This window comes from Silurus meridionalis, chromosome 4 (assembly GCF_014805685.1).
Source record: "Silurus meridionalis isolate SWU-2019-XX chromosome 4, ASM1480568v1, whole genome shotgun sequence".
Lineage (NCBI taxonomy): Eukaryota > Metazoa > Chordata > Actinopteri > Siluriformes > Siluridae > Silurus > Silurus meridionalis.
Window position 1 is genome coordinate 5,068,593 of NC_060887.1, and position 26,597 is coordinate 5,095,189.

Below are 26,597 nucleotides of genomic sequence, written 5' to 3' on the forward strand. Positions count from 1 at the left end.
TGTTTTTGTTTTCTCACCCAGCTCTGGCTTCTCTCAGTTATGTCCTGTTCCTGCTGCTTTCGCTCAGAAGCCAAAGTAGCCTCCAGCTTTTGCACCGTCTGTAGCAGAATGTCTTTCTCTTCTTTCTCTTCTGTTATCTTCTCTATCATTAGAGAAGAAAATGCATCCAAGTCTTTCTCTACTTTCTCCATGTGTTCCAGCTTCTCCTTCATTTCAGCAATCTGCTTAGTTTTCTTTGTTCTTCTGTTTTGAAAAAACTCTCTCAACCTTCTGAAGAGCTCCATGTTTATGCCTCTTTACTCACAAGCAAAAACCTCGGAAATGAGAGAAACAGAGACGCCTTCCCAATTATAGATGTTGCCTTACTGTGACGTCACAGGGAGATGCCCCGCCCTCCGTCTGTGACGTAACCCGGTCTCTCTTAACCTGACACTATGCGCATGCGCACATTACAGAGGTAAAGAGCGGATAAAATATCATGTCTTCACAGCTTTTCTGTTGTTCCTAAGAGAAGAGCGATATTACAGTCATAAATAAGATAAAAACGGCTGTAAACTGTGTATAAAGCGAGTGAATCCGAGTTGAGAACCGGAAGCTGACCGGAGTGACTCTATTAATGTTGCAGAATCATAAATGACCAGTAGGTGGCAGTGTGATGTGTATTAGAGCTCACTGTCACAGCAGGTAATTAGTAGTAGTGGAGCTCTAATGACGTCATTAATAGCGAGGACAAGACACACAGCAGTTTGAGATTCTTTTATTGACTTTATTGATTAATTGATTTGGAGTATGATTGTGTTTCTGATCAAAGTAAGTTCATGTGTATGGAGTAAAAACAACCTGTACATTTCTCACTTCCAGACAGTATTATGAGATGTTCATCTGCTGGAAGTTCATGTTTAATGCTGCATGTTTTATAGGATTTATGAGCTGGAATAAATGTTTTACTTTTAAATGTTTTCTTTTAACCAACTGGTGCATTTTTATCTTTATGCTTTAGATGAGTTTTATAAAAAAACACATTTTTACTACTTATTAAAAATTAAAAAGTCATTCTGAGTGAAACCAATTGTTTATTAAATGCATTATTCACTAAATAAACATCAATGAAAACTGGATGATTTGTTTTTATTGAATGTAAAAATATTAATTTGAGGATAATTGAACTTAATGAATCGAATAGTTTAGGATTAAATGAAGACTTTACTGAACTAAACAGCACTGAATTCTCCTTTAAATGAACTTAAGTTTACTGAACTAAATACTGTTACTTATATGAAAATAAACCCGGTTTCTTGAACCCTGTTCGGTTTCAGCCCCACTTTTGGGCCTCACAGCTGAAAATGACCTTCCTGACTTTCACTGGTAAAAGTTCCTGACAACAGTGTGCTACATACACAATTTACATCTCTTTTAAAAGAACACACTTTGGGCTTTACATCATCCAAAGATGCTGAAGTTCCTTAGAAAAAAATGTGTACGTCATAAAACATCTGATCATAATCATCATCATAATGTACTAACGTTAATTTGATGAGACAGACTCCACTTTGGACAAATTCAGTCTCCACATTAGACAATCACAGATCGGACAGCTGCTAAAAGAGGCCAAAAAGCAAGCGCCCTAAACCATGACGTGATTTGAACACGCAATCTTCTGATTAGGAGTCAGACGTGCTACCGTTACACCACGAGGTCTGAGTTGCTATGTGAACCCACCTCATGGCACAGAGTTGGGTTTGCATTTTTCTCATCACGGTTGTAATGACAAATTGAGTCTGATGGTCACGTTGCAGGCTCTGACATTTTCGGCTTTTGAAGTCCCTGATTGTTGGTGTAATTAGGATTCATACATGAGTAAATAATGGTTAGAGCTTCTTGTTGACAGTGGCTTTGCAGGCGGGGGGCATTAATGTCTCTGCCATAGTGTGGGGCTTTTTTTTGATTAGACTATGAGTTGAGCTACTAGGTAGGTCACTTTGAGATTTCTCTTATTCACCTTAGGGTTTTTGAGATATTGGTGTGTGTGTGTGTGTGTGTGTGTGTGTGTGTGTGTGTGTGTGTGTGTGTGTGTGTGTGTGTGTGTCGGTAGAACATGGGGTTTATTGGAGAAGGCTAAGGAGAAAAAAGAAAGGCTAAGGAGAAGGTTTATGGATGTGGTGAGAGAAGACATGCAGGTGGTTGGTTTGAAAGTGGTGACCACTAATAGGAGCAGCTGAAAGAAGAAGAAGAGGAAGAAGAAGACAGACAGGCTTGCATATTGTTCTTTGTAAAAAAAAAAAACAGCTTCCTTTTTGCCCCCTACCCCACATCCCAGACTTGTACAGAATACAGTATACGGTAGTCACATGTAAGGTGTGAGCAGCATTTGCCACAAATTCCTGTAGTTCCTGCAGTGTTGCTGTTGGCCTGTTGGTAGCTCCATAATTAGTTTCTCTCCATCCTCTTATCATATTATATATATATATATATATATATATATATATATATATATATATATATATATAGTGGTGTGAAAAAGTGTTTGCCCCTTCATGATTTCTTATTTTTTTGCATGATAGTCACACTTTAATGTTTTAGATCATCAAACTAATTTAAATATTAGTAAACGATACACAAATGACCACAACATGCAGATTTTAAATATTTTTTTTGTATATTTTTATTATTGAGGAAAACAAAACCCAAAACAACATGGCCCTGTGTGAAATAGTTTTTCTCTCACCACACACAGGCCTGATTACTGCCACACCTGTTAGCAATCAAGAAATCTCTTAAATAGGACCTGCCTGACAAAGTGAAGTCGACCAAAAGATCCTCAAAAGCTAGACATCATGCTGAGATCCAAAGAAATTCAGAAACAAATGAGAAAGTAATGGAGATCTATCAGTCTGGAAAAGGTTATAAAGCCATTTCTAAAGCTTTGGGACTCCAGTGAACCACAGTGAGAGAAATTATTCACACATGACAAAAACATGGAACAGTGGAGAACCTTCCCAGGAGTGGCCGGCTGACCAAAATTACCCCAAGAGCACAGAGACCACTCATCCAAGAGATCACAAAAGACCCCACAACAACATCCAAAGAACTGCAGCCTCACTTGCCTCAGTTTAGCTCATGACTCCACCATGAGAAGAGACCTGGCAAAAATGTTTTTTAAAGATGAAAACTGCTAAGCAAAATGACCGTAAAGGCTCGTCTTATTTTTTGCCAGAAAACATCTTGATGATCCCCAAGACTTTTGGGAAAAGGAAAGCTGAGTGGTTGAGTGTGAGCCGTTTGCATGTTGTTAGTGTGATGCTCGATGTTCACAATGCAAGTTATTGCTCGTAATGCATTAAATAAAAAAAAGTTTTTGCTCCTCCTGTAAAGTATTTATAAATCATGTTACTCACAATACAAGCTTCCCCTGTACGTAAATTATCATGACACCAATCGGAACTTTTGCTGTTTCCTCACGGATGCTTTTAATTGGCGGATTCTGGTCTTTGATTTGAGACTTAACGCATCAATAAAACAAATGTTTAGTGATGGATTTTTTTTTTTTTCCATTTTTTCATATCTGTTAGTATTAAGATGAGCCTCACACTGGTTCTCTAAACACATTCTTATGTTGTCTGTTCAGTGTCTATAGGATCTTTATGATGTGAGTATGTAAGGTACATGGAATGCCCTTGTCTGGGCTCACATATCTCTGGTTACTACGTCTTCTCACCCAATCAGAAACAGTTTTAGGTCAGGTTTTTTCCAGTGTGTGTATATATACGTGTCTGTTATCTGCATTAAACTGAATAAGAACACGTGCTGTGATTCTTCCCTGATCAGAAAAAGACCCCATGGGCATCGTAGTTCGTATGGAAATCCTCTCCAAGATTTAAGATTTTGTTCGGCATGATAAAAATATAACTATCTGAGTAAAGGAAAGAACGTTGTGAATAAATGTGTTGCGTTAAAGGTTTTAATTTTAATAAAATGAAGAAATGCGTGCTGCATTAATTGTGCATTAATAATATTAGTGCTGTTAAAATGAATTTGGGTTAACGTGTTATTAACACGCTCATTTTGAAGGTTTTTTCAGTATAAAGGACATTATATAAAGGTCAACCCAAGTTTTTTCTTAAACCATTTATACTTTTGCATTTTCTTTGTAGAATCTGTACAAAAACACACAATTTGACTTAATTTCAAAACACCAGGAAAACTGTAATGCAGGGAAAATCACAAGAATCTGTATGTGCTCTGTTATACTGCATGTATTATATGCTGTATAATAATGATGGTTTCTACAGCTGTGGCATCATATTGATGTTCTTAAGAGGATGATTGGGACTGAAGGCAGATGATTGGGTGTGAAAAGCACGACCCACCACTGTAAAGAGACGATCAATATCACTGTGCAGATCTATTATGTGTTTTATTTATTTATGTACAAAAATATATAAAAAAAATTATAATATCTATTAAACATTATTTGCTGTAATAATCTTTTTTGTATTTATGTGAGAACAGAGAAAGCTGATCTGCTTCAGGCACTTGGAGAGACGGCTGGAGGAACGGCTTTGTGAGGTCTTTCTTCCACGATTCCAAAGCGTTCAGAGCGACTTTGGGGCTGCTGGGTGCCAGATCATGAGTGGCATAAACCACTGCGAGCTGCAGCTCTCACGACAAATCTGCACACAAAATCCATCATAAAATTAGGACTTGCTGAAGCACTTTCCTGTTGATAGAGAACTAAAAATCAGAAAATAAAGATAAAGATTGATAAAGGACGTGTTTATTTGATCCTTTAATGATATTATTAAAAACACAGATTTTTTTGCTTGCATGTTTATTGCACTAATCTGATCATTTTGTCATAAACAGCGACATTAACACTGTAGTTAAGTGCAGTTTCTTTGCTGCTGGTTATCAGCGTTTACTCACACTAATAAAAAAAGACTACAATAGCGATGTCCTGTAACACTTTCAGCTTGAATTTTTTAAGAAAAAAATAAAATATTATTAATTAAATTTAACATGAATGTATAATGAATGTGCTCCATAGATCACATGGACATTGGTCATTAAAAGTAGATTAAGTGTGCAGTAAAACACATGAAAACTCCAGTTGAAAAACGATGTTTAATGACTGTTCTGATGACTGTTGTGATGAGAATCAGCTACTTACCGTATCCCAGTGCAGATATTTGCTGAGCAAATAATAAATCTTTCCGTATGCCTTCATTCTGCACACGATGTGAACGCTTCTGCATGAAGGGCTGTTACAGGAGAAAACACTTGGCCATGCTGTCACCATGACCATTATCAGTTTTGGGGCTTCAGAAGAGTCTGTGAAGGAAACAAAACGATACCACAGATTTAAAATACACTTTACTGGAAGAAACACAAAACCAAAAACAGAACACAATTGGCTTCTTTATATCACTGTCCGGATCATTTTTAGTAAATATATAATGAAATGTCGATATAATCTCACCTTCTTTAAGAAGTCTGTAGGCGAGGGCATGTGCTTTATGAGAGTCTCATCACTGTTGACACAATCCCACATAAACCCTACAGAGAGACTGCAGGAGTTCATGTCCCATAGACTGTTTCTCCGCCTTGATCTTCTCAAGTAGTGCATCAATCCAGTTTGGAGATAAAACCTCATCACAGGAATCCTGCAGTGTTTTTAATGCACTAGTGATGAGGGATTGTTTTGTGTGTTTGTGAGCTGCAGCATCGAGCAGGCTTTTTAGCAGCACTGGGTGGGGGCATGTCTGATGCAGATCTCTTTGCTCTCAGGATGGTCTGGGTTTGATTTCCTGGGAGAGGAGATTTGACAACTGACACACAAGCACACAGTTTTTCCAGACTCAAACTCCTGACTGTTATCACACATGTACCTACCTGACACATGTAGGTTCATTAGAATGTTTACATTGGTGATTTATGCTGAGATCAAATTGATTTGACAGAATTGTATCATGCAGTAATAATGTGCTTTTACTCTCTTACACACTGAAGGCAGAAGCTGGTTTTTAATACATAAAGCATTTAAAGCATTTTTGTGGAAAAGAAAAGATTTAGATAGAACATTAGATTTTCCTGTGCAGTTTATCACTTGTTGATTTTGTTTACAGAGATTTACATGGATCAAATGTGATCAAATTACATGACAGACAATTCTACAGTATAGATAATACATTGGGAATGTGATATTACAGGAAAATAATCAGCATAAATAAAGTAAAAACAGTAATAGAAACTTACTTGTCTTTTTTTATATAAAGTGTGTTTTTATTAAATATTTAAAAAATTATCCACAAGCAGTCTTGATTGTCTGGTCGCCAGAAAAAGAGGTTGTTTGTGTACTGGTTTTCATGGAAACGTGGCATGGCTTTGTGGCGTGTACAGTGGTACCTTGACCTAAGAGTTTTATCGTTCCGTGGATGAGCTCCTATCTCAAATTGCTCGCACATCAAATCAATTTTTCCCATTGAAAACACTTAAAATGGCATTAAACCTTTTCCAACCCTCAAAATGACCCCCGGTTTTTATGTTTCATTTTATTAAATTAGGAAAATACATTTCTAAATAACAAATCTTGTATAAAAACATAATAGAAAGAGTATGTAAAGATATAATAAGGTTTTATTCAGTGTATTTTCCTTGGAGATGAGACGACCTTAGCTAAAGAAAATGCCCGTGGAGTGGTGCGGGGGGTGATAAGCGGCGGAGGATGGAGAAACTCGATTTTTTGCTACTCTCTCTATCACTCTTGTACACTACGTATCCCTAAACCTTTAATTTTTTACTTTTTCTTCTTTGCTTATCTTAATTTTCTTCACAATCTTCGTTTTCTCGCTTCGTTTCGCCATCTAGCAGCGGCGTTTCGAGCTCGTACCTCAATTTTTTGCTCGCGTAACAAAGCAAGAAATCGACCGAGTGACCGCTCGTACCTCGGAAAACTCGTACATTAATGCACTCGTAGGTCAAAGTACCACTGTAGTTCTGTTTTGGTTTCTATTGATTAGTGTGTAATGGAAAATTGCTGCACCAATCACGGATGCGGACGCAACCAGAGAGGCGGAGCTTCTAGTATCAACACGCCTTTGCTGTAAAAGTGATGGGAAGATCGGATCATTTTAGTGACTCGGTTCTTTGAATCTCATTTATGAAAATGAACGAACGCGCGTCCAGTAGAAAATAAAGAATCACTCTTAGAGACGAATCGTTCTTCTGAGTCACATTAAAGACTCGTTCAGAATCAAGGAATCGTTCATAACCGACTCATCACTACTCTGCATCATCAGTAATGAGCTCCGGGAGAAACTCCGTGTTCCAGGTGGAGGATGAAGACCCTCTGCCGGGATGGAGCGACTGTAAGACCCCTGAAACGGTGACTTTCTAGTCTTTATGGGTTTAATTCTCTTTTCAACACCGAGACTCACACTTTAAGAACCACTGAGCTAGGCTAACTAGCCGGCTAACTAATCTTAGCTTCAATAAGTTTCATCCGCAGGTTAAATATTCTACATTTAGTGAGCTATAAATAAATTATAAATATCGTAATAAAGAATAATTGAATGTATTCGTCTTTTGGTCAATTTGTGTCAAATATTCCAAGAAACTAGTTAACACAAAAACAGCGCTAGCAAACCCGGCTAGCATGAGGCTAATGATGATGTTCTCCTACACTATTAGCCGAAAGCTCCATTTCTGCTCACTGCAACATTTCTTTTTCATTTTTTCCTGCAAGTCCATGAATTTGATGTTAATGATCAGGATTAGACAATAAATGATGAACAGATCACTTTTCTTCTCTTCACTCGGTACTGATGCTCCTGATCACCTTTCCACCTGTTTGAGGATTTTATGGGGGATTTGTTTATCAATAATAATTGTAATTACAATAATTATAAATATTGCAACTAGCTATTTTGGTAATCAATTAATCTAATGATTTTTTTAGATTAATTGGATAAAAAACAAACTTATAATTAGATGTTTTGTTTATTATAACTGTATATCATTAATCATACAAAATCATTTAAGTATGAAAGATGAAGCAATTTGTGTAAATCAACATTTGTATTATATTTTACAGATGGCAAGTTGGCAAACACTTAAAAAAATCTATATAAAATATAGCATTTTTTTAATCATTTTGTTTAAAAAACTACAGTAATTTTGTTTAGTTGTGAAAATATAAACATCTAGAATATATAATAAATAAATGTTGTATAATAATGAAATGATATGTATACATTAAATATTTAAAATTGAAAACAAGCATTTGAACGTAGTAAAGCCGCAGTAAACCACTTTTAGAACAGATAAGTTACTGTTGTAGACAAATGCTATAAAAGAGAATGAAACGGAGAAACGCAGCAAGTTAACAGACTTAATGTATAAAAAAGGAAAAATATGCATCAGTGTACAAATGCTGTTATTTACTGCTTTTAGATTTAGTGTTTGTTCGCACCGTTTTAATTAAATCATCATGATGATGTGATCGAGTCGATTGCGCAACCTGATGCTCGCGAGTCACGACAGAACAGATCCAGTGCGAGTCCCGAAGTTACAAACAAACAGTTTACACAATAACACTTCATTAAACTACACCATTTTCACATGATGAGGATCACAGCATTCACTCACAACCAATTTCATTATTGATTAGATTAGTTGTTGCAGCTCTAAAAATAAATAATAAACTCAGTGTTTCAAAGAGAATAAAATCCCATACAGTTTGGAAAGTCACTGTTCCAGCAGTCGTACAGTCGCTCTATTAAACATTTTTCTACTATTGAACATGAGGTAGCTGCTAAGTGTGTAAGTAGCAGTAGAATATAGTAGACCCTTTAGACCAGGGGGGTCCAAACGTTTTTATTTACTAAAGTCCTGTATCAGATCTGTTACATATGAATTGTGTGTTGACACGACGTCTCTTCTGAAGGTTGTCCGTTACAAGACGGAGACAAAAAGTTATGAATGTGTCCAATTTAAATCTCAAGACGTGGCAAATTTGGCAAAAGAGAATCTTGACGGCAAACTTTTTAACAGCTATAAAGTGTAATCTATTAATATAAAGTGTGGGTTTGGTCATATGAGGGGATTTCAGTCAGCATCAGGGGGTAATTTTGCTGGTGTCGGCATAAAGACTAACAGCAGTGTGTAAGAGCAGTGTCTCTGTTGTGTTACAGCTCCATCCAACACTTTAAGTCTCGTAAGGAGCGTGAGACTGAGAGGAACCACCACATCCAGAGTCCAAACACTTGTCCCTCTGAGAAGTTGGACGCCGACCGCGAGGGGCCGCGTAACTATTTAGCATGCCGGAGTCTCGATCGTTATCGGAATTAACCAGGCAAATTGCTCCACCAACTAAGAACGGCCATGCACCACCACCCAGCTCAAGTTCCAGCTGTGGAGGAAAAACCAGCTGCAGCTCAAGTTCAAGCTGTGGAGGAGAAACCAGCTGCAGCTCAAGTTCCAGCTGTGGAGGAGAAACCAGCTGCAGCTCAAGTTCCAGCTGTGGAGGAGAAACCAGCACAAGTTTAGAATTCAGTAAAAGCTCCTTCAGCATCTGTGAGTAAAGACCAGATCTACAAGGACACAACATTAACAACAAAACACACACACACACACACACACACACACACACACACACAAACGCTCAGTTTAATACCATGTGTGGAACGTGTCTGTAATGTTTGTGTGGAACGTGTCTGTAATGTTTGTGTGGAACGTGTCTGTAATGTTTGTGTGGAACGTGTCTGTAATGTTTGTGTGGAACGTGTCTGTAACGTTTGTGTGGAACGTGTCTGTAACGTTTGTGTGGAACGTGTCTGTAACGTTTGTGTGGAACGTGTCTGTAACGTTTGTGTGGAACGTGTCTGTAACGTTTGTGTGGAACGTGTCTGTAATGTTTGTGTGGAACGTGTCTGTAACGTTTGTGTGGAACGTGTCTGTAATGTTTGTGTGGAACGTGTCTGTAACGTTTGTGTGGAACGTGTCTGTAACGTTTGTGTGGAACGTGTCTGTAACGTTTGTGTGGAACGTGTCTGTAATGTTTGTGTGGAACGTGTCTGTAACGTTTGTGTGGAACGTGTCTGTAATGTTTGTGTGGAACGTGTCTGTAACGTTTGTGTGGAACGTGTCTGTAACGTTTGTGTGGAACGTGTCTGTAATGTTTGTGTGGAACGTGTCTGTAACGTTTGTGTGGAACGTGTCTGTAATGTTTGTGTGGAACGTGTCTGTAATGTTTGTGTGGAACGTGTCTGTAACGTTTGTGTGGAACGTGTCTGTAATGTTTGTGTGGAACGTGTCTGTAATGTTTGTGTGGAACGTGTCTGTAACGTTTGTGTGGAACGTGTCTGTAACGTTTGTGTGGAACGTGTCTGTAATGTTTGTGTGGAACGTGTCTGTAATGTTTGTGTGGAACGTGTCTGTAACGTTTGTGTGGAACGTGTCTGTAACGTTTGTGTGGAACGTGTCTGTAATGTTTGTGTGGAACGTGTCTGTAATGTTTGTGTGGAACGTGTCTGTAACGTTTGTGTGGAACGTGTCTGTAACGTTTGTGTGGAACGTGTCTGTAACGTTTGTGTGGAACGTGTCTGTAACGTTTGTGTGGAACGTGTCTGTAACGTTTGTGTGGAACGTGTCTGTAATGTTTGTGTGGAACGTGTCTGTAACGTTTGTGTGGAACGTGTCTGTAACGTTTGTGTGGAACGTGTCTGTAACGTTTGTGTGGAACGTGTCTGTAACGTTTGTGTGGAACGTGTCTGTAACGTTTGTGTGGAACGTGTCTGTAACGTTTGTGTGGAACGTGTCTGTAATGTTTGTGTGGAACGTGTCTGTAATGTTTGTGTGGAACGTGTCTGTAACGTTTGTGTGGAACGTGTCTGTAACGTTTGTGTGGAACGTGTCTGTAATGTTTGTGTGGAACGTGTCTGTAATGTTTGTGTGGAACGTGTCTGTAATGTTTGTGTGGAACGTGTCTGTAATGTTTGTGTGGAACGTGTCTGTAACGTTTGTGTGGAACGTGTCTGTAACGTTTGTGTGGAACGTGTCTGTAATGTTTGTGTGGAACGTGTCTGTAACGTTTGTGTGGAACGTGTCTGTAACGTTTGTGTGGAACGTGTCTGTAATGTTTGTGTGGAACGTGTCTGTAATGTTTGTGTGGAACGTGTCTGTAACGTTTGTGTGGAACGTGTCTGTAACGTTTGTGTGGAACGTGTCTGTAACGTTTGTGTGGAACGTGTCTGTAACGTTTGTGTGGAACGTGTCTGTAACGTTTGTGTGGAACGTGTCTGTAACGTTTGTGTGGAACGTGTCTGTAACGTTTGTGTGGAACGTGTCTGTAACGTTTGTGTGGAACGTGTCTGTAACGTTTGTGTGGAACGTGTCTGTAATGTTTGTGTGGAACGTGTCTGTAACGTTTGTGTGGAACGTGTCTGTAATGTTTGTGTGGAACGTGTCTGTAATGTTTGTGTGGAACGTGTCTGTAACGTTTGTGTGGAACGTGTCTGTAATGTTTGTGTGGAACGTGTCTGTAATGTTTGTGTGGAACGTGTCTGTAATGTTTGTGTGGAACGTGTCTGTAATGTTTGTGTGGAACGTGTCTGTAATGTTTGTGTGGAACGTGTCTGTAATGTTTGTGTGGAACGTGTCTGTAACGTTTGTGTGGAACGTGTCTGTAATGTTTGTGTGGAACGTGTCTGTAATGTTTGTGTGGAACGTGTCTGTAATGTTTGTGTGGAACGTGTCTGTAATGTTTGTGTGGAACGTGTCTGTAATGTTTGTGTGGAACGTGTCTGTAATGTTTGTGTGGAACGTGTCTGTAATGTTTGTGTGGAACGTGTCTGTAATGTTTGTGTGGAACGTGTCTGTAACGTTTGTGTGGAACGTGTCTGTAACGTTTGTGTGGGCGTGGAGTACACACATTTCCACCCCGTTTTGTGTGGATCAGATTTAGTGGTGTCACCGTGATAAACACAAACCTTTGTCATCTCAGTGCGCCAATGCAAAAGCTTTTCTTGCCCAATGTGGGGAAGGAATTAAATACCCTAAGATGAAGTGTTAGCCACAAGAACGAAGAGGTTCAGAAAGATCTTTTTAAACTTCTTGGACGTTGCTGCCACCAAGTCTTACATCATACACAAGGAACTACACGACAACAGGAACAATACGGTGTCTGTAGAACAACATGTTGCTCTGCGTGACGTATTGCAGTGAATTTGTTTCTTTTTTTGTCACTCGGTTAAAATCAGACACATTATTCAGGACATTCAGAGCATTAACTCAGAATATTTAGGAAGTGCGGTATTCAGCTGAGGCAAGAACTCTTACATGATGACTTTTAATGAGATTTAATGTAATGGCCGAGAGTTTAAGGTGTTGGATGTGAAATCCAAAGGGGTTTATTTGTTTCAGCGCAGTGTGAAAGGTGCAAAACTGTTTTACATCTCATGATATTTAGACTGAGGGTCTCACCGCCCTGTTTGACAAACAAGAGGATTTTAATATGTGCTGTCACGTGACCACACACGCACACGGCCGAGACTCAGCGATTACCTGCTCCACCCTGTTACATGAAAGCACCAGCACACGGGCCGCAGTCAAAACATAATGTCTCTTATTATGTACTAAATTACTGACATCAACAACAACAGATTCAAGTATCTGTAAAAAATGTTTCTCATACGTGCATTACATTTACATTAATGTGTTTTTTCCTGAGCTCATCAGTGCAGTATGTTGCATCACTTTTCATGCTGTCGTCTATTATGATGTACAATATTAAAAACAAGATATTTAAAGAATCTGTTGTACATTCATTACGTTACTGTGTTTGTTTGTTTGTTTGTGTTTGTTTCACACAAGGCTTTAGAGGACGACGAGTGGACATCTCGTCTGAGGCGGTAGACGATGATGAGTGGACGTCTCGTCTGTGGTGGTTTGGCAGCACTGGGATTTGGCTCTGAAGCTGGAAACACACCTGCTCCTAGTCAGAAGAAATGGTTGGATCTGTTTTATAAGGTTTGTGCTGTTAAAATGTGTATGAGAACATGATTAAACACAGGTCCCATAACCTAAAGGTCTTTATTTGTACAGAGGGAGAAATGTCCAGTGCAGGTCCACGGCCAGTCGAAACTTTCCGGTGGACCACAGAAACGTCTTTGTGGATTCCACCCTCCTAAAGTGTTCATTTCAGACTTTCAGGTGATCATCTCTTTCATGTCACGTCACTGTGGACCTGCACAACTATATTTGTGACCACACTCATGTGCTTTAAATGTCCTCTGTCCCCCTAATCATATATAACAATGTTTGCTTTATCTATTCCCATGTCTCATCCAGTTATTAAATAGAGGAACCACTGAGATCATTGTAAAAGGTCTGAATGTTAGATTTTCAATGTTTCTTCTTATTTAGATCTGTAAAAAATACCAAGACTAAAAGGTAAATAAAACCTGTGTTCCACACTCTTTATTGTTCTTTTACCAGGTCGTAAGTGTTCCACCTGCTGCAAGTGTTCCACCTGCTTTACTCCACTCCTACTGCTGTAGTGCCCCCTACCTCCACCCCCATTATTATACAGCCTGCACTTACATTATCACTCATTCATTATTTTTATATTTTATAGTCATATTGTTTTTTTATTGGATTTTCATTATTTTACATGTGCTGGCGTCTTTTTTACTTTACAAAGTCACAGTTTGCTGGATCCTTCAGCAACAATTCAGCAGCCAAACCTAATGTAAATGTACCAATGCAGATTCATGTCATTTAAAAAGCCCTTCATGTGTCATTATCATCATCAGCATTATTATTATTATGCTTAAATTATAATATACAATATGTGTCTTTACAGCCTGGTAGTCAAAGTCCATCTCCTTCATCCAGTCCTTCATCTGCATCCGGTCCTGCTGTTTCTTCCAGTTCTGCTCCTTTAATCATTTCTTCCTGGTGTTTTGAGTCATTCAGAGACGTGTTAATGTTACAGTTTATAAATATTGTTTGCTAATATTATATAGTTGTTATGATTCTACATTTGTGGATTTAATATTTGTATCTATTGTTGTTTATTATTAGGTTGTTTTTTTAAACCCACTTTGGAACTTTTTATTCATAAAAGTTTATATTTATTGTTAAATACTCTTTACTAATATTTACATCATTTGGAAATTGTATTTGTATCTTTGTGTGTTTGCATTATTATACTTCATCATGTGACATTTTTGTAGCATTTTCAGTCATTAAAAATAAAATGTTTTATTGTTTATAGAACAGTGACTCGTAAATTATTCTGTGAACCTGCTGAACCCATTATCATCTTCATTATTATTATTATTAAGTAGAATAAAATAAACATATAACATTAATACAAACCATGTCCCATATAATGAAAAGAGACTTTTGATAAAATAAGTGTTAAAGTTAAATAAGTACATTAAGAAAACAATGCATACATTTTAAGTACTTTATTATTGCAATTTCCAGCAAAAATATTACATCACACAGTGACAAGAGATTTATTTTCATTCACATTCACATGCAAAGAAAGAATTAATGAAATGAGGAAAAAAATACAAACAGAAACCACATCAGGAACTTATTGAGCGCCATAACCGACCACGTGACCACTGAGCTGCTTTTCAGGCCAAGTGATGGCGCTACATGCTCTGTACAAGTCTGTGATGAAAATCTACAAATGTTTCACGGATTCTTTCATTCCGTCGTACTTCACCTTCATGGTACAGTAAACATCCTGGTACTGTTCCCACTCCTAAAACACAACCATGGAACAGAACAGCTTTAAACTTTACATCCATTCAATCAACAAGAAACTCAGCATCTCCAACTAGAAATACAACTTTTCTTCTCTTCAAGTTCATACAGCATGTGGAGGAACTCATCATGTACTGCTTAATGCAAGGAGTTTCCCACTTACTGCCATTAACCTGCTGCACTTCCTGTTAGTCTGAAGAAGCTCTTCCTCTTTCAGCTCAGCTGAGGCTACAGTAAGTCCATGTCTGATACCAGTTTGTAGATCTCTTTCTGTAGATGAACACTGGACTCCAGCACCTGCTCGTGTTTCTTCTCAGCTTCATCCAGAAGACCTGGAAGTTTTAGAAGAAAAAGCTTGTTGGTTTAATTGACGTCTACACAGACATTTAAACACTTGATACCTGTAGTGACTCCTTGCTGTAGGTTACAGTTTCCCTCAGATGATTGTACTGGTACTTCAGGACACTGTGAGTCTCTCACTCCTGCTCACACTCCTAAAACACTGCTATGAGGAAGAGGATCACGGATTCAGTCATTAATGTTCACATCCACAATGAGACTCTTCATTCAGCTGTACAATCATTTACACCAGGATTACGTTTCTCACCTTGGTGTTGATCACACACTCTCTGTGTGTCTCACTGAGCCATTCCTCCAACTCCATCACTCTGTCCTCCAGGTTGGACCGCTCGCTGTCCACTGGTACACGGGACAGCAGACTGCAGTTCACTGGAAGTATTTAATGTTTTTTCTGATGAACACAGAACAAATCAGCAGCCTCTGTGGTGATATTTCACTTATTGTTCTCTATAAAAATAAATGTGTGGTAGACTTATCACCATGTGTTCTCACATTCATAAATATACACCCAAAAAGTGTAGAATAATCACACAGATAGATAAAGTAACATCACAAAGATTTGAGTGAGAAAAATACATTTAAAAGTCTTCTTATTTCAGCTGCTACCGTTAGGGGGCGCCACAACGTCATATTTTTCTACACTACCCTGATTTACATTTCTGTCTCGTGAAAAAAAAAAGAATTATATAATATATAAGAAATTCATATCGAAATAAATTAACTTTTCATAAATTTAGGAGAAACCCACCACTTCAATGAGATTACAATAAAGAAAGAGAAGAGGAGGAATCAGGACAGGAAGTGACATCAGCTTCTATTATCAAGGCATTTAAGAGAAGCACCCATTTTGATCAGGTAACTACATTTTTAAACACAGATATGAGTATAAACATGACAAATCAACAGTTTTGTATGAGTTGAAACAGGACATGTAAATGTAACAGGGTAAATTATACACCTGTAACATCTATAGGTTTAAAACGAGGAAAAGGGTTGTTACGTCACAGGCGATGTGGGCGTGGCTAAATAACGCTGATGTGAAGCGGAATCCAGAGATTCATCGTGTTTCATCTGTAAGTTTCTCCATCAAACTATTTTCTATTCAACATGTTTCTATTATTTATACTGTCATTTTCTTATAGGAAAGTTTTTTTCATACTTTTGAAGACTTTTGCGGAAGTATTTCTTCCCGTGATGCATTGCGGGATGCATAAATTAACCAGTTAAAATATATATATATATATATATATATATATATACAGTGGAACCCGGTTATGTCGATGTCGTAGGGGGTCGCCAAAAAGCATCGAGGTAACCGATGATCGAGATAAACAAAAACCAAAATGGCGGCAGTATATTAACGTGCTTGAAATTTCTTTATGTACACGATGTGCGTTAATAAATGAGAATGTGCATGCACGTGTTTTTGGAGGGTTTTGCCGCGATTTGTTTGATGGTCATGCTATAAAAATGTACATACGTTTGTTAACAACAAAAGGCATAAGTGCACCTACTAACAGCAGAGATTTACCAGTATACAATACAAACCACCGTCCATTCTCCATCCAAACCTTTATTATATTCTTCAACATTATAAACACACAGATCACTCAAAAAAAAAACAGCGTCTGCACAGTGCCGTCTCACATTTAGTCCACATGTGGAAAGAAAAGAAAAACATAACTAAGTGTATGATAACGTATGACCATCAGGCTGAAGTAATCCGCACAAACACACAAAGCAAAGTGTCCGAAAAAACGTACAACCGCGATGCCGAGGGGGAGATAAGCCGAGAGAGAGAGAGAGTTTGTGAATGGAATGGCGCCGCACGAAGCCGGAAAAAAACCCCGGAAGATCCAAAACGAACCGGAAACCAAAAACGAGGGACAGAAAAGTCTCAAACGTGAGCGGCCGAAAGGCGTGGCAGGTGCTTTCTCGGCCGCTTTCTCTGAAGCTCCCGCCTTCAACTTCTTACCGAGAGAACCGTGCTCCTTACCCTGCTCGCCCGCGCGCTCCGTAAGGAGCACGGCTCTCTCGATAAGGAGCGACGGTAAGCAGTTGAAGCCTGGAGCGCCGCGTTCCCGTTCTTCGCATAACATTTAACAAAAAAATGCATATGTGCACTTACTAACAGCAGAAATTCACCAGTATACAATACAACACCTGTAGTGTCTGTAAGGTTTGATTTTTCCACCACTTTCGCGAGTTCTTCTGCGGCTGCACAGCGCCGATCGACATAACTGACGCTAAAATTTCTAATTTTTCCCCCCATTGTGCTCGAGATATCAGGGTTCCGCGACATAAAAAAAGTCGACATAACCGATAAAAAATGCTTAGAAAAAGCGAGAATTTGGCGGTTCCACTTCAAAAACGTCGACTTAATAGGGTTGTCGAGGTAACCGAGGGCGAGATAACTGGGTTCCACTGTATATATAAAATATAATTAAATTAATTGAGTGAACTTTTTCCTTTACAATGATCGTGTCAATTGTAAAGATCTCTTGGTATAAATACAGGATGTATGGAGTTCATCTGCTGGAAGTTCATGTTTAATGCTGCATGTTTTATAGGATTTATGAGCTGAATAAATGTTTTTATATTGGTTTAGTTTTAAAAACACTTTTGTCGAGAAATTACAGACTTAATCATAGACAGTATTCCACAATCTCACACCATGGCTGTATAATAATTGCATGTGCACATTTAGTACTTATAATTCATTGATGATATATTTGTCTAGAATACATTCAGAGAAAAATGTGGTACTTGAAGACGGTAAATATTTGGCAGTTAATTACGCATTTCACTTTAAGCAGCTATTTGTGGAAAGGGACATGTTTATTTATTTGAATTCCCTACATGCAATGCCCCCCTAACCCTAACCCTAACTGTAACTCTACCTCCCCACCAGGTGTGGTGCCACTGTGCACTGCATATTACTGCATACCCCATATTTGCACCCCTGGTCAGACACTGTGAATGACACACATGTGGTACATGCACACAGCTCCAGCCTGCTCTCTCTCTGCTGCTTTGCATGACTCTGTGTTGTTGCATTTCAAAACAAATGTATCATTAACAGTAGGAAAGGCTTTTTGCTGGTTAAGAATCGGACACATGTGAAACTCACATACTGGTGCTGTATTTAATAAATCGTGTTTGTAAAGCAAATAAACCAGATTGTGGTGTGTGTGTGTGTGTGTGTTTGATTTTCAGCTCTCGAACAGACATGGATCGCTCTCCTTATGCCCCTGACAGCCCCACGGAGCCCACAGCGCCTTCTACAGCACAATGCACAACACCCTGCACCACCACCACGTCTTGCACCATGGAGGTCTCTGAAGCCCAGGTTTTCTGTAATGATGACCTCCCAGACCTGGAGTGTGCCGTGTGTTTCAGTCAGTTCAGCAACGTCTTCAACACACCCAAAGTGCTGCAATGTGGCCACACCTTCTGCCTGGAGTGCCTCGCACGCATCAACATAAAATCCTCTCAGCCCGACAGCCTGCAGTGCCCTCTGTGCAGGCGTACACCCCTGTGCCCACCCTGGGCCTCCCTAAACTGGCGACAGACAGCGTGGTGCTGTCCTGCCTCCCCGAGGCCATGCAGCGTGTCTACAGCATCCACTTCAACCGCAACAGAGGCAAGCTGCAGTTGAAGGGCATCCCCAGCTCTGTCCCACCTTCCCCGAACCGTCAGCACCGCAGCCTGGACCTCGGGGAGCAAGTCAACACTGAGCTGGAACAGTATCCACCCAGCAGTGTCTGCCCCCGCTTCATCCTGATCATGGAGATAGCATTCCTTATCATCGGTTTCTGCCTCCTTTTCTTAGTTTTTCACTTACACAATTTAAAGCCAGAGATTGGCTTACATGCACACGATTTACCTTGACTGTTGATTTGTGTAAAGCTGCTTTGAGACAATGTCTGCTGTGAAAAGCGCTATAGAAAAAAACTTGACTTGACTTGACTTGTTAGTGTTAAGATGTTTCTCACACAGTTTCACACACACACATTCCTTTGTCTGTTCAGTGTCTATAGAATATTTACGATGTTAGTCTGTAAGGTAAACAGGGAGTCTAATCCGGGCTCACACATCTCCGGCTAGTATATCCTCTTGTCTAAACAGGAAACAACTTTCGTTCAGCCTTTTCTCTTCCCTGTGTGTATATATACGTTCTGCTGCCTGCAATAAACAGAAGAGGAAGCATTTGCTGTGTGCCGTGTAGTTCTTCTTCCCTGATATCAGAAAGGCACCACGGGCATAGCAGGTCATATGGAAAACCTCTCCAAGAATTAAGTTTCGTTTGGGCATGATAAAAATCTAACAGTTTTGGTGTCAGAAGCGAGATACTTTCAGCAATATCCAAAGGGAAATCACGCATCAAGGTAAGTTTTAAGATACTTCCTTGTTTGCGGGGATTGTCCCGTATACCAGCCAATAGGGCTGCATATGTGTTTGTGTCTTGGTTATGCATTAATTGTTGAATTAATGATAATTTCCTTTGGAGGGATGATTTTGTCACGACATTGGTTTCCTCACCTTAGATGTAACATGCAAGATTAGATGACGTTTTTTACGGTCTGTCTAGTACAGGCGATACTGTCTGAAGTATCCAAAAGAATCCACGATAATTTTTATATGCCCGAAAAAAATAGATTTATGAAAAATTAATTGTTTAAAAAAAAAAAAAAAAAGTGAGAGAAAAGGAACTAAAGAAAAACAGACATTTTGAAAAGACTTCAATCTTGTTTTGGTTTTATAGTCGATTTTTTTTCTCCTAACTTACAAAATTTGTGATCCAATTGGAGAGACTGGATTACTCTTTTTGTTTGAAGACTGCGATCCCCCTGGTGCCTTGCGCAGCTGTATTGTCTAAGTGTTATGTGTTGTGTGTATTGTCTATGTATTAAGTGTTGTGTGTCTGTTCTTTGTTCTGTGTAAAGATTGGATGTATAGGAATTGTGCTGGTTATTGAACTAATCCTTATTTAGATCATTTGGCATTATGGAGTAAAATTGTATTACATCTAGATACTTTTTCCTAGAGATTTAGATGCTGCTTGAGGTTTCTGCTATGCTCCAGGTTAAGTTAATCCGTTATGCTCTGCACTGCAACAGGAAGTGGTGCATTTCAGCCTCAGCACAAAACTCAAGGAGGAGGTCCTAGAAAAAAGGGGAAGTTCATCTATTAGGGAATAGATAGATTTCCAATTTCATGTCCTGTAACTCACCTTTTGCCTGTAGTGACACCGACTGGTACAATTTTTATCATAGCTTTACAATAATTCCAAACTCGCCTTTAAACCTTTTAGGAAGAGATATGATGCACAAAATGAGAATGGAAATTCTGTTTTTTGAAACCAATGTCTCCCTGTCTTTTTCTTCTGTCCTTATGCTATCAACTGAGCCACAGAGGTCCTGCCTGATGAACCAAATTTAGGTGAAGTTAACCCTAAATTATGGGCCTCTCACAAAGATGAGGCAGGTTTAATCCAGGTAAAACCGTATCATGCACTCATGAAAACACATCATCCGATTTTTGTTAAACAATATCCATTGTCGAAAGAGAAAAATGTTGGCATTGCTCCAGTTATTGACAATTTATTGTCACAAGGTGTTTTGATCGAGACACAAGACCGTATAACACATCGATTAATTCTGTCTTGAAGGCAGATAAAAAATGCTGGAGGCTAACACAAGATTTACGGGAGATTAATAAATTAGTTATTCCGTTAGCTCCTTTGGTGCCCGATGTAGCTACCATTGTTAACTCTATACCAGAGACTCACAGATTTTTTACTGTGATTGATCTTTGTTCTGCTTTTTTCTGTGTCCCTTTGGCTTCAGAGACGCAGCCGCTTTTCGTGTTTACCTATAGGGGGCGTCAATTCACCTGGACCCGTCTTCCTTAGGGTTTTGTTGACTTATCAGCCGAATTATACTAAACCTTTTTACCTCTATGTGCACGAACGTGGTGGTACGGCTGCGGGGATCCTAGCCCATAATAGTAATATGATGTAATAGTTGAAGCTAAATCATTACCATACACATCAACAAGCTGCAGAGTTGGTGGCATTTACAAGAGCATGTCAGTAGTCTGAAGGTAAAGTAGTGACTATATACACTGATTCTAAGTCTGCTTATGGTGTTGTGCATGATTTTGCCACATGGAAGCAAAAAGACTTCAAAACAGCTGATGGAAAGCCCATAGCACATTTTAATCTTATAGGCGACTTTTTAAAAGCTGTTCAACTCCCTGCCAAAGTGGCCATAGTTACACATATGCCACCTGTAGGAAATTTGAGATACATGTTGGTTATAGTTGACAGATTCAGTAAGTGGCCAGAAGCATTTGCATGTGCGACAGAGAACGCTAAAACGGTTGTCAAAATATTAACAAAAGAGATCATCTCTAGGTTTGGAATTCCTAGTGTGAATAAAAGTGATAACGGTACACCTTTTGCTTCGAAGGTAACACAACTTTTGGCTAAAAGTTTAGCAAGTGACTGTTATTTTAATAATCCTCTATCACCCACAGTCAGCTGGAGTGGTAGAGAGAACAAACAGAACCATTAAGGAACGTATTACTAAAGCCTGCATTGAAACAGGCCAAAATTGGACTATTGTTCTCCCGGTAGTACTCACAGAAATGAGAATGACCCTATCTTCAACAAAACTAACCTTTTAAAAGTTTTATGTTCTAACCTTTCCTGACCCCATGGGACAGCGGACGCACTGGCACTTCTTCTTTAGGTAACCTGGAAGTGATGGTGGACGACTACGTTTCTGCCCTGGTTAAGAAAATTTAATTCTATCAGTGCTGATGTCTCACTAACTCTTCCTCTGCCTACAGATAAGCCAACACACCCTTTTGTGCCTAATTAGCAGGTCCTGATAAGAAGTCTGAAGCCTACCAAGGTCTGTGAGCCGAAGTATCTGGGTCCAGCGACTGTTCTAGCTGTAACCAGAACTGGAGTTCTGACTGATTATCAGCCACAGTGGATACACGAAAGCAGGATGAAAACAGCACCCACTTATTCTATGCATTAATTGGTCTGTTGGCCTAAGAAGCCTACCTAAGTGAGTATTCAGGGCTGAAACAGTTGAGAGGCCACGGAAAGATCCTTTCTTTATAGTAGAAAGGGGGCCACCTCCAGGGTGAAGATCTGACTCACTTGACTGTTTAGTTTAGCTCACCCTGATACCTGCTCTAGGTCTAAATTCTATAACTATATGTGCATAGTTGTAACTTAACTCCGAATTTTTCTTATTCTCTTTAAATACATTATTCAGTGAGAAGAAACTGTTCTGTATACCTTATAATACTGCTAATAGACATATTGGAATTATACTTTGTATGTTGCCATGTTTGATGACGATGGTAAGACATGCCATAAAGGCCTCGATTGGAGTGGTGATGATGAAGGATTATATGCATGTTGGGAAAGAATGAAATGGAATCTGTATGTTTTTGTTTGTCTTTATCTTCTCATTTGCAGTTTATGTCACCGGTTCTGTTCCCAGGATGAACATCTTATGTTTTGGTGTGTGATGCTGAATCATAAATGATTTAAAGTGGCCATTGTTAGTGTTAAGATGGTTTTCACACTGTTTCACACACATTCCTTTGTCTGTTCAGTGTCTATAGAATATTTACGATGTTAGTATGTAAGGTAAACAGGGAGTCCTTATCTGGACTCACACATCGCCAGCTAGTATATCCTCTTGTCTTAACAGGAAACAACTAGGTCAGGTTTCTTTTCTCTGTATGTGTATAAATACGTTCTGCTACCTGCAATAAAGAAGAAGAGGAAGAACATGCATTCTGTGTGCTTTGTATTTCTTCTTCCCTGATATCAGAAAGGTACCACGGGCATAGCAGGTCGTATGGAAAACCTCTCCAAGAATTAAGTTTCGTTTGGGCATGATAAAAATCTAACAGCCACTTAACTTCTCAGGGTAGCTCAAATGTAGAGCATTCATAAGCCCAAAGTTACCCTAAATTACAAGTGAATCAGTCCAAAATCTTTGGGGCATTACAACCTAATCCTCAAAGATGATTGACACATGGCGAGTGTTAAAGAAAACACCACGTCTTTATTCACCACTGACACCAGAGCCACTGCTCCCTCCTGGGCTTCCAACTCATCCTGAAATAAGAATACATGCTCAGTGAGTGTGTGTGCAAATGTACATCTGCCACTTGGAAAAACAAATTACAGTAGTAGCTCAGGTTACAAGTTTAATTCGTTCTGGGAGCAAGCTCGCAACCTAAAACGCTGGTATCCTAAAAAAAATTTCCCATAAGAAATAAAGGAAATTTACTTGATGCTTTCCACAAGTCCATAAATACACATATACACACGATTTTAAAGGTTTTGTAATGGTAATTGTTGTACAAATTTTAACCCCTAACATCGGAAATGAAAAAGATTTTGCTCAAAATCTTTGCTTGCAGGCCGATGCAACACTCGTAACCCAATACAAAATTTATTAAAAATGTTTTCTCTTATTCCAATTTGCTTGTATTCAAAGTTTCTCGTAACCCGAGGTTCTACTGTATGTAAAACATTTTTTTTTATATTAAACCATCCATGGTTTCAAATAGAATAATATCAGAAAGATCATTTTTAGATATAAATTTCTGAATCATTATTGTATTATTATAATCATATTGTCATTACTGGCATTCTGCAATGTAGTATTTTTAACATTTTAAATGAATATAAGAGATTTATGGGATGTATTATTTCTCTTTGTTTTTCTGTATAATGGGGTGCAATTGTAGTCTGAATGTTTTTACCACTGTTTATAGCAATGTTTACCTCAGAATATTTAATACGGTAATTGTACTTGCAGATATGTAAAAAGACAATAACAATACCTTGCAAATGTTGAAGATCTGTGAGGAGTCCTCCTTTGAGTAAAGTGAAAGACCTGCCAGGGCTCCTGTTCTGGATACATTGATGTCCTTTTTGTCCTTTTGCAGAAACAAATACATTGCACAAAGATCTCAGGGTTGAGTGTTCACATTTACTTTAATGTAATGCAATGCACTTAAAATATATTTACATGTTCTACATATGCCATCAAAAAGTCTTCCATCTTCTCACCAAAATATCCTATTTTCCTCTTTTTATACAGATTCAGAAACTGAGGTGTATATTTGTCAAGAGCAGGATAGAAAGAAAATGGCAGATTTTATTTGTATCCTGTGAAATTAGCTGTAAAGCTGCATTGGGAACAAAAGGACATACAAATCAACAATCCATATTAAACTAAGACTTTTTCCAGCTCAAGCAGTGCTGCAAAGACGAGTGACACTATGTGGTCCTAGTAACAGTTTTTTTACTTACTCGAGCTTCACAAAAGTGTGCAGGACATCTATCTTTTAGTTCAGCAATTGAAGGAGCTGAATTCAAAATTTCTTCATGCCTGAGAGAAAGGTGTGTTGCATATGCTGATGGATGAGAGTCATGTCTTTTCCTTCTACAGCTTTCTTGAACTGGTCCACCATCTCAAGCCTCTTGGTTTCCAAAATACCCTTAGTCTGTCCACAGGGATAATTGGGAAGGAAATTAATTTCCCCTCTTCTGGGTCATTTGATGTTGGCTCTGGATGCTAAACCTTCTGGATTTGTCCTGCTTTACTTTCCTTCATTCACAGCAACACCCTTTATGTCAGCCCTGGACAGTTTGGTCCTGTAGTTGCCCATTTTGAAGCATAGGCTGTTCTTCCAACCCTCATAACCTGTTGTAGAACCTTTTCTTTTAGACAGGGGTGCTTGAATAGTAGAGTTTCTGCAGCCTTGCCAATCTGTTTGGAACTAGGATAGGCTTTATGCTTATACATTTCAACAGCCATCACATCAAGTATGTTGTGTTTTTGATCCCTTGTCAGCTTTAAAGTTTTCCCTCTGTCAAAAATGCAGCGTTGCTGTCTCTTAGAGTGTACTCGAACTCATATGAGAATGGGGGAACAACAAAGACCTCTGGCCAAAGGCTAAGGTGCTCTGGTGAATCTACTAATCTATCAGACAGTAGCATTGTGTCGTCTAAACTGGAAGAACCAGTTTAACTAGTCTAAAAGTCGCTTGGGAGGCTACGTCCTCGATATTAACTAGATTGCATAGTGCATTGTCAAACTCTGTTTCTTCAAACTGAAGCTGAAAGTAAAAATTCAAGTTCTTTAACTTCAACAATGAGGCCATGTACATTCTCAGGACGAGAGGGCAAAATCAGCCTCTCAGCGTTGTCGTCATCTAGGATGACCCCTTAGTTTCAGTACATCAGCCACTCTAATTGTACTGTATCGAGGAGAACTGTAACACGACCCTTAGATATCAATATATGTATGTTGCCCTTATTGTTAGAACACAGGTTCTCAATTACTCATCATTTTCATTAATGCATACACAGTTCTCATGTTAAAGTATTGCACAAAGCTGATAAATAAGCCACAGCATTTAGAAAAATGTTTGGCGTTCTGGGGAATTATAAATATAAACAGCAGCAATCGGTCAGCTTCGATCAGGAAAGAACTTAAACATATCACAATATTCCTTTAAGGTCAACTTAATGTAAACTTTTAAAACACTTTGCATATGTAAGAATGTACTCTTATATTGAAATAATATATACAAACCAAATAATCCTCACAACACACACCAATGTGTATAAATCAATGTGAAATACACATTACCTATCACTATGTTGACCTTTGTGTCCAGGAAGGTGATTACTAGAGTTTACAAATGGTCCAAACAGATGCTTAATGTTTATCAGTTGACTGTGAAAAAAGGTAGAGGACAGAGTTTTTTATGGTTCTGCTTTTTCATGCAGACACTGGAATAAAATGCTGATATTTTAAAGGTGAATAATGGCATTTGGTCTATTAGCTGAAACACAAATTTCACTGTATGACCTTTGTTTGTATATTCTATGAGCTCATATGATCTTAAATGCTCAACATACAATGTTTCATAGTCTTTGAGTAAAAAGTAGATATTGTCTTTAATGAGTAATGTGTTTTGATCTCTTTAAACTCAGGGAAGGCACCACGAACACCAGTTTTTTATCACTACATTTTTGTAGTTATGAGTATTATGAACAATTTTTTGAACACGTTATGCTTCCCCTCAAATCACATTGTCCAGAGATGCACCAAAGGACCAAAGCACTTTATGAGATGGTATAATGCTCAATATAATGATGCTTTGGTCGTAATCGTAAGCTGGGCAAGACTACTTGAAGCCATGTACTGAATAGTTTCATATGTGAAAGTATGAGACACAGCAAGTTCTACTATATCTTCCAAATCTATTAGTACTTCCCAAAATCTATCACCTTATGGGATTTTGAACCCAATAAGAACAGGCAGCAGTCTAAGAAGAGTGTGGTTCTCAGCACCATTCCCTCCAATTGTTGCACCATGGACAAACTTTTGTGGAATTGGGTGAGG

The 26,597-nt window shown here is 38.7% G+C and overlaps 1 protein-coding gene and 1 long non-coding RNA gene across 7 annotated transcripts in view; one reads left to right on the plus strand and one right to left on the minus strand.

Annotated features, from left to right (window-relative positions):
- LOC124384584 (little elongation complex subunit 1-like) overlaps nucleotides 1-26,597 on the plus strand; it is a 294,671-nt gene that overhangs the window by 242,153 nt on the left and 25,921 nt on the right. The window lies entirely within an intron of this gene.
- LOC124384726 lies at nucleotides 14,454-16,098 on the minus strand. Of its 4 annotated transcripts, XR_006925537.1 has the most exons (5): nucleotides 15,712-16,098; nucleotides 15,383-15,582; nucleotides 15,177-15,280; nucleotides 14,939-15,092; nucleotides 14,454-14,773 (listed from the first exon to the last, which is right to left on the minus strand). It is a non-coding gene; the product is annotated as an uncharacterized LOC124384726 (long non-coding RNA). The 4 variants fall into 4 exon arrangements; XR_006925538.1 differs by having other exon boundaries at nucleotides 14,939-15,107; nucleotides 15,177-15,277; nucleotides 15,383-16,098; XR_006925535.1 differs by having other exon boundaries at nucleotides 15,383-16,098.